Here is a 5372-nt window from a genome sequence, read left to right as displayed (position 1 = left end):
GGCTGGGGGACCCCCTCCCAGGGAGGGGATGGGGGGACCGTCCTGTGCCCCACAGCGAGCCAAGGGGTGCCCGCCTGCAAACTGGGCACCCCCAGCCTGTTTCCCAGCGGTGACGAGGACGCCGTGTGCGATGCTACGGGGTACGGCGTCCCAGTGCAAGGTGGTGCAAGCCTTTCCAAGTGCTGGGTGGGCCCCGTGGACCCCCAGCCCCCCTCCATGGCCATCCCCATGCTGTTTGCCCCCCTGGGGGAGGACAGGCTGTGTGCCTACAGTGGGGTGCGGCGTGGGGACAGCAGAGCGTGGGGTGGTGGCAGCGTGATTGCATGCCAGCCGTGCTCCCCCAGCCCTGCTCCAGGGTGGGGACATGCCTTCACGTCCTACAGTACGGCAGGGTACAACGTTACTGAGTGGGGCGTGATCGCAATCCCTGTGTGTGCCCCCCCGCCCCCTCCCCAGAGCTGTTCCTGGGAGTGGTGGGCATTGCTGGGTGCCCTGTGGGTGTGATTGGGAGCGGCAGGGTGGCAGCTTGCCTGTCCTCCCCACCCCTTCCCAGGCTGGCAGCGAGGCGGTCGAGAGAGGCAGCTGTGGCACCTCACCGCATGCAGCGAGGTGGGTGCCTTGCCGGGTTGTGCTGTGGTTGCCCTTGCCCATGGAGGAGGAAGCTCTGGGAGCATGTGGGTCTGCGTGGCGGTGGGAGCACGGCCAACCCAGGGACTCCCCCCGCATTTAGCTCAGGACCATGTTGCTCCTGCCCTGTGGCTGCTCCCTGCGCGGTCAGACCCACGGAAACGTGCCAGAGATTGTCCGTGTCTCCTCACGTGAGCGTGGCAGTCTGTGTCTTGTTCAAAGCGCTGGAAACCTTTGAAGGAAGCTGCTGTTGGTGCTAACAGGCTCTGCTGTGATGGTTTAAATCTCTAGGAGCTGGTTTGGGGCCAAAGCCTGTGGCATCCTTAACACAGGGGAACACTGGATGGTGCGTTTATGTGGAGGGGAGGGTGTTTGCTTTATTTTTGTGTCTCCCACAGCAGCAGTGAAGCTAAAAGGATTCACCTCACGTTCTCCTTTGCTTTGCTCTTCCTCTAGGATCCATCACATTGGGCCACATTGCAGTCGTCCTTCCAGGGTAGTTCATGGGGTGTCATTTAAGTGTGCACGACGGTTAGGACAAGTCTGTTTTGGTCCCCACTGTACGAAAAAAGCAGTGGGTAGGGTGGAGGGGGTCCAGAGTAGGGCCACCAAGATGATCCAAGGACTGGGAAGCCTGATAGATGAGGGTAGGCTGGGAGAGCTGGGTTTGTTCAGCCTTGAGAAAAGGAGTCTTAGGGGAGACCTTATCACCATGTTCCTGTATTTAAAGGGTCGCTACAAAGAAGATGGAGACTCCCTTTTTAGAAGGAGGCACATGGAGAAGACGAGGGGTAATGGGTACAAGTTACTCCTGGAGAGATTCCAACTGGACACAAGAGAAAAAATTTTCCCCATGAGAACAGTCACCTGTTGGAATAATCTGCCCCAGGAAGCAGTGGATTCCCCAAGACTGGACATTGTCAAGCCACAGCTGGACAGGGTGCTGGGCCGTCTTGTCTAGAGCGTGCTCTTGCCTAGAAAGGTTGGACCAGATGATCCTTGAGATCCCTTCCAACCTGGGATTCTGGGATGGTTTCAGGGAGCGAAGCAGGTGACGTGCTGTCCTGTGTAGCTGGGCCAGGCTGTCTGCGTGGGTCTGCTCTCCTCCTGGAGCAGTCGGGGGGGGGCAGGAGTGGTCAGGGCTTGCTCACGCTCTCCTTTTGCACGCTCCGAGCTGATGAGCTGGAGAGAAATGGACTTGGTAAGAGCGGCTTTGTCCGATGTGGCAGCTTGCGTGAGATGTCCTGTGAAAGACAGATTGTATGGGGATTCATCAGTAAACTTTAAGTGTGTTTAGAAAGGCAGTGAAAGATAGCGGGTTTGTGTGGGTGCTGGAAAAAGGTAAGCGAAACGCACTCAGCTTTGAGCCAGGCCTCCCAAAGTGACTAATTCTGCTCCTGTGAAGACAAGGCTTTTGCTTGAAGAAGGAAGGCTGTCGGGCGTTCAGCCTGTTCCCAGTAGCACCTGGAGGGATTTGTGGTGGTGCTGCCTTCCCTCCCAGTACCTGTGCAGTGATGAGGGAGTCTTGCCCCTCTACAGGTGGTGCTGGCAGATGAACTTGGGAGGGTCCAGACGACTGCAGCGGCCTTCTTGTTTGTGTAGCAGGCACCGAAGGCCTGCTCTCAGGTCATGGTCTTTCTGGAGACACCTCTGATGGAAAAGCTGTTGCAGTTAAATCTAGGAACGGGGCCCTGAATGCTGACCGGGGCGAGGAGGAAAGTCCTGTCTAGCATCTAAAGCACAGCGTGGGCAGCTTACTGTCACTGGTCAGACACTAGCGTTGCGTTTACCAGCCCTGGTTTTGGATGGCGTGGGGCTGAAATGTGTGTGCAGGTCTCCGTGGAGGTATCGCTCCCAGCCTGGCACAGCTGAACCAACAGGCAGAGGCCAATAAAGCTGCGTATGCCCGAAGGGCAGGAGTGCTGTCTTACTGGCAGAAGTAGCTTTGCTAGAGAGGTTGTGGTTGTACTGAGTCAATAGGGACTTTGGTAAGAGTGGGCGGGTTCACGCTTCTCACTCAAAGACCATCATTTCTGCCCTGTGCTGACCCTCGTCTTTGCGTGCTCGCCAGGGCCGCGCAGCGCCGTCGGCGTGAGTACCTGCAGGTGGAAGCGCTTCGCTGGAGATCCCAACAGGCTGTATCGAGAGGAGCAAGCGGTGCCGATGCGCTGGATTACTGTAGGGGTGATGAAACCCCAGCTGGCCTCTCTGCAGTGCTCCCTTTCTACGTCTTGTTTGCTTGGGCAGCTTTTTTTTGTCCTTTGCTATTTTAGCCTTGAGAAAGCGGCTGATCCAGGCACAAATCTCTGATACTGGGTCACGTATTCCAGCCTCGCTCTAGGCGTTGAGGCTTGTCCTGCTCTCCCCTTTCTTTGCCTTGAAGGTGCAACGCTAGATCCATCACCACTCTGTTGATGAAAAGCCCGTTGACCTGGGTACAACTAAATGTTGTTGCCCAGAAAACTTCTGCAGCAACGTCAGCTGTCACCCCAAGCGGGTGGAGCAAGGAAGGAGCAGTGTGGGATGTGTATGGGTGGCAACGCAAAATCATGGAAGGGTAACGTAGCTGTTGCTGAGCTGCTTTCTCTGCCTCGTCCCCAAAGTGGGGGGGACCTACTGGAAGAGGGCAGTGTCTGGCAGCAGCCCAGCAGGTCACCTGAGAAGGTGGCTCACGTTGTGTAATTCGAACACGTACCTGAAGCTAGTGTAGCTGGAAAGCAGCTAGGGCGAGTGATTGCTTTTAGGTGGGAACACCAAGAAGGTGATGCGTGGTCAGAACCAAACCCTTTGCAGGAAGACTCCGCCAGCTCCTGCTGCAAAGGGCTCTGCAGCCTTTGACTCTGCCCCAGCCTTTAAGCTGTGCCTGGCAGAACCTCTCCAGCCTGCACGCAATAGATACGGAGAAGAGCAGGCGGATTTGGGGGGGATGTGGAGGAGGCAACATGCGTCCAAGGGGAAGAACATGTCCGTGCTCTCGGAGAGGAAGTAGTGTCCCTGGAGCTGATGCAGCAGGAGCAGAAGAGCTTCATGCGAGATGATCCACAGCTTTCTCCAGCCCTGGCTGGTTTACTCCTCCTGTTGCTGCCAGGAGCGCATATGGGAAGTGGCGAGTCAGAAGTCCAGATGGTTTTAGCTTCGCAGCGTGCACTGCTGGGGGAGAGGTAGGTGCACGCTCCTTCTGTCACAGGCTGGCTTGGTGCCACGGGTGATGGGGTGTCGATGGAACCGTCCTTTACCTGCTCTCGGAGGGACACTGAAGAGCTCCTCTGCCTGAGTGAGGAAAAAAGCGCAGCGTGATCATAGAGTTTTTGTTTCTACCTCTTAACGCTTCTTCAGTAGGAGACTGTGGGATTTGGGTGTAGCGTAGACAATTGAAGTTAAGCTAACCTAAAATGGGAAGGAAGCGTTTCTCTGCTGGAATGAATACGTCCTTCACAGCTAATGCATTACAGCCCTGCCTGGCAGCAGCGTGCGGAGGCTTCCCCCCAGGAGATGCTGTACGCGGCGGTCAGGAGGCCGGGCAAACCCGAAGTGCGTCTGCTCCAGCACCTCCTCCAGCTTCTCAGCCTGGTGCAGGTCATTAATGCTTCTGGCAGGGCAGGGGTCTTGGTATCAAAAATAAAGCTCTTATTTTGAGGCGGTAGAGCAGGATGCGTGTGTTGACCTTCCGAAGGAAAGCAAACCAGACGCTCTGCTGTTGTCAAGTATTGAATGTCCTCCGCCAAAACCAGACGCGCTGTTACTGTTAAGTATTGGATGTCCTCTGCCAAGAAAGATGCAGCCAGGCACTACTGTTTCGGAGCGTAAACCTTGCGGTTGGATGCCAGAGGTCACGACCTGCTCCTTAAAAACCTGCCTGCAGATCGCTTCTTGGCAGGCTTCTGGGCAGCCTCCTGTTATCAAATTATGGGGAAGGGGGAAAATGGGACCGCCTGGAACATTCACAGAGGTGTCTGCTCCTCCTTTCCTTTCTCTAGGAGCAAACCCTACCCCTTTCTTCCCTCCAGACTGCCTCCAAGCCCTGTTTTCACAGAGCAACCCAAACAGCTCTGCCTTGTGCAGGTTGTCTCCGCCTTTCCCGAGTGCGGTGCCCAGAGCTGGACGCAGCATGTGAGCTGGAGCCTCGCCAGCGCAGCGGAGAGGGGAACGATGGCTTCGTGCGTTGCATGCAGCACTCCTGTTCTGCTCCTGCGTCGCCATCAGCTGCACGCCGCTTTCTGTTGTGACTCTCGTGGCTCATTTCAGCGGGTCGGGAGGCTGCGCTCGCAGCGGCAGGCAGTGAGACTGAGTGGAAGTGAGGGCAGAGCGCGGAAACTTCACGTGTCCTGTTGGTTACAGACAGCTTCCATGGTTTGTCACTGTTGTCTTGTATTCCAGTCACCTGCCCTGCGTTTCCTGTAGCCTTTCCATGCCCGGTGTGTGAGCCGCTTGTGGTTCTGCTTGATTCATCTCTACGCTGTGGGCTCCTGCAGTGTACTGGCGTCTTCTGGTGTGATGGGGTCGCTGATGCCCGTTCCTGGGGCACGTCTTGCAGCAGCCAGACGTGTGGTCGCTGGCTGACTCTCTCATCCAGCTCACGCAGGAGCAGGGAAAGCACTCAAGTGATGAGTGTTGTGTGGGGGGCTCCGGCCACGTGCGTGAGTGGTCTCTGCTTGTGTGTTTTCCTCACCTTGTGAGCTGGGTGGAAGTGCAGGTACGAGCCTCTGTCGTGATGCCGTCTGGACCTTGGGCTCTCCTTAAGGGCG

At 56.6% G+C, this 5372-nt stretch overlaps 1 protein-coding gene across 4 annotated transcripts in view; it reads left to right on the top strand.

The window, feature by feature from the left end:
* SELENOI (selenoprotein I) overlaps window positions 1–5372 on the top strand; it is a 38788-nt gene that overhangs the window by 2487 nt on the left and 30929 nt on the right. For 2 of the 4 annotated variants that reach the window (XM_009644010.2, XM_035899701.1), the window contains exon 1: window positions 7–140. The exons of the other annotated variants lie outside the window; for them this stretch is intronic. The gene's annotated coding sequence lies outside the window, so the exon portion shown is untranslated. Of the gene's footprint in view, window positions 1–6; window positions 141–5372 lie in introns of those variants that run through there. 4 annotated transcript variants of the gene reach the window in all.

This window comes from Egretta garzetta, unplaced genomic scaffold (assembly GCF_000687185.1).
Source record: "Egretta garzetta isolate BGI_Z169 unplaced genomic scaffold, ASM68718v1 scaffold520, whole genome shotgun sequence".
NCBI lineage: Eukaryota > Metazoa > Chordata > Aves > Pelecaniformes > Ardeidae > Egretta > Egretta garzetta.
Note: the sequence above shows the minus strand (reverse complement) of the source record. Positions and strands in the feature narration are given on the sequence as shown.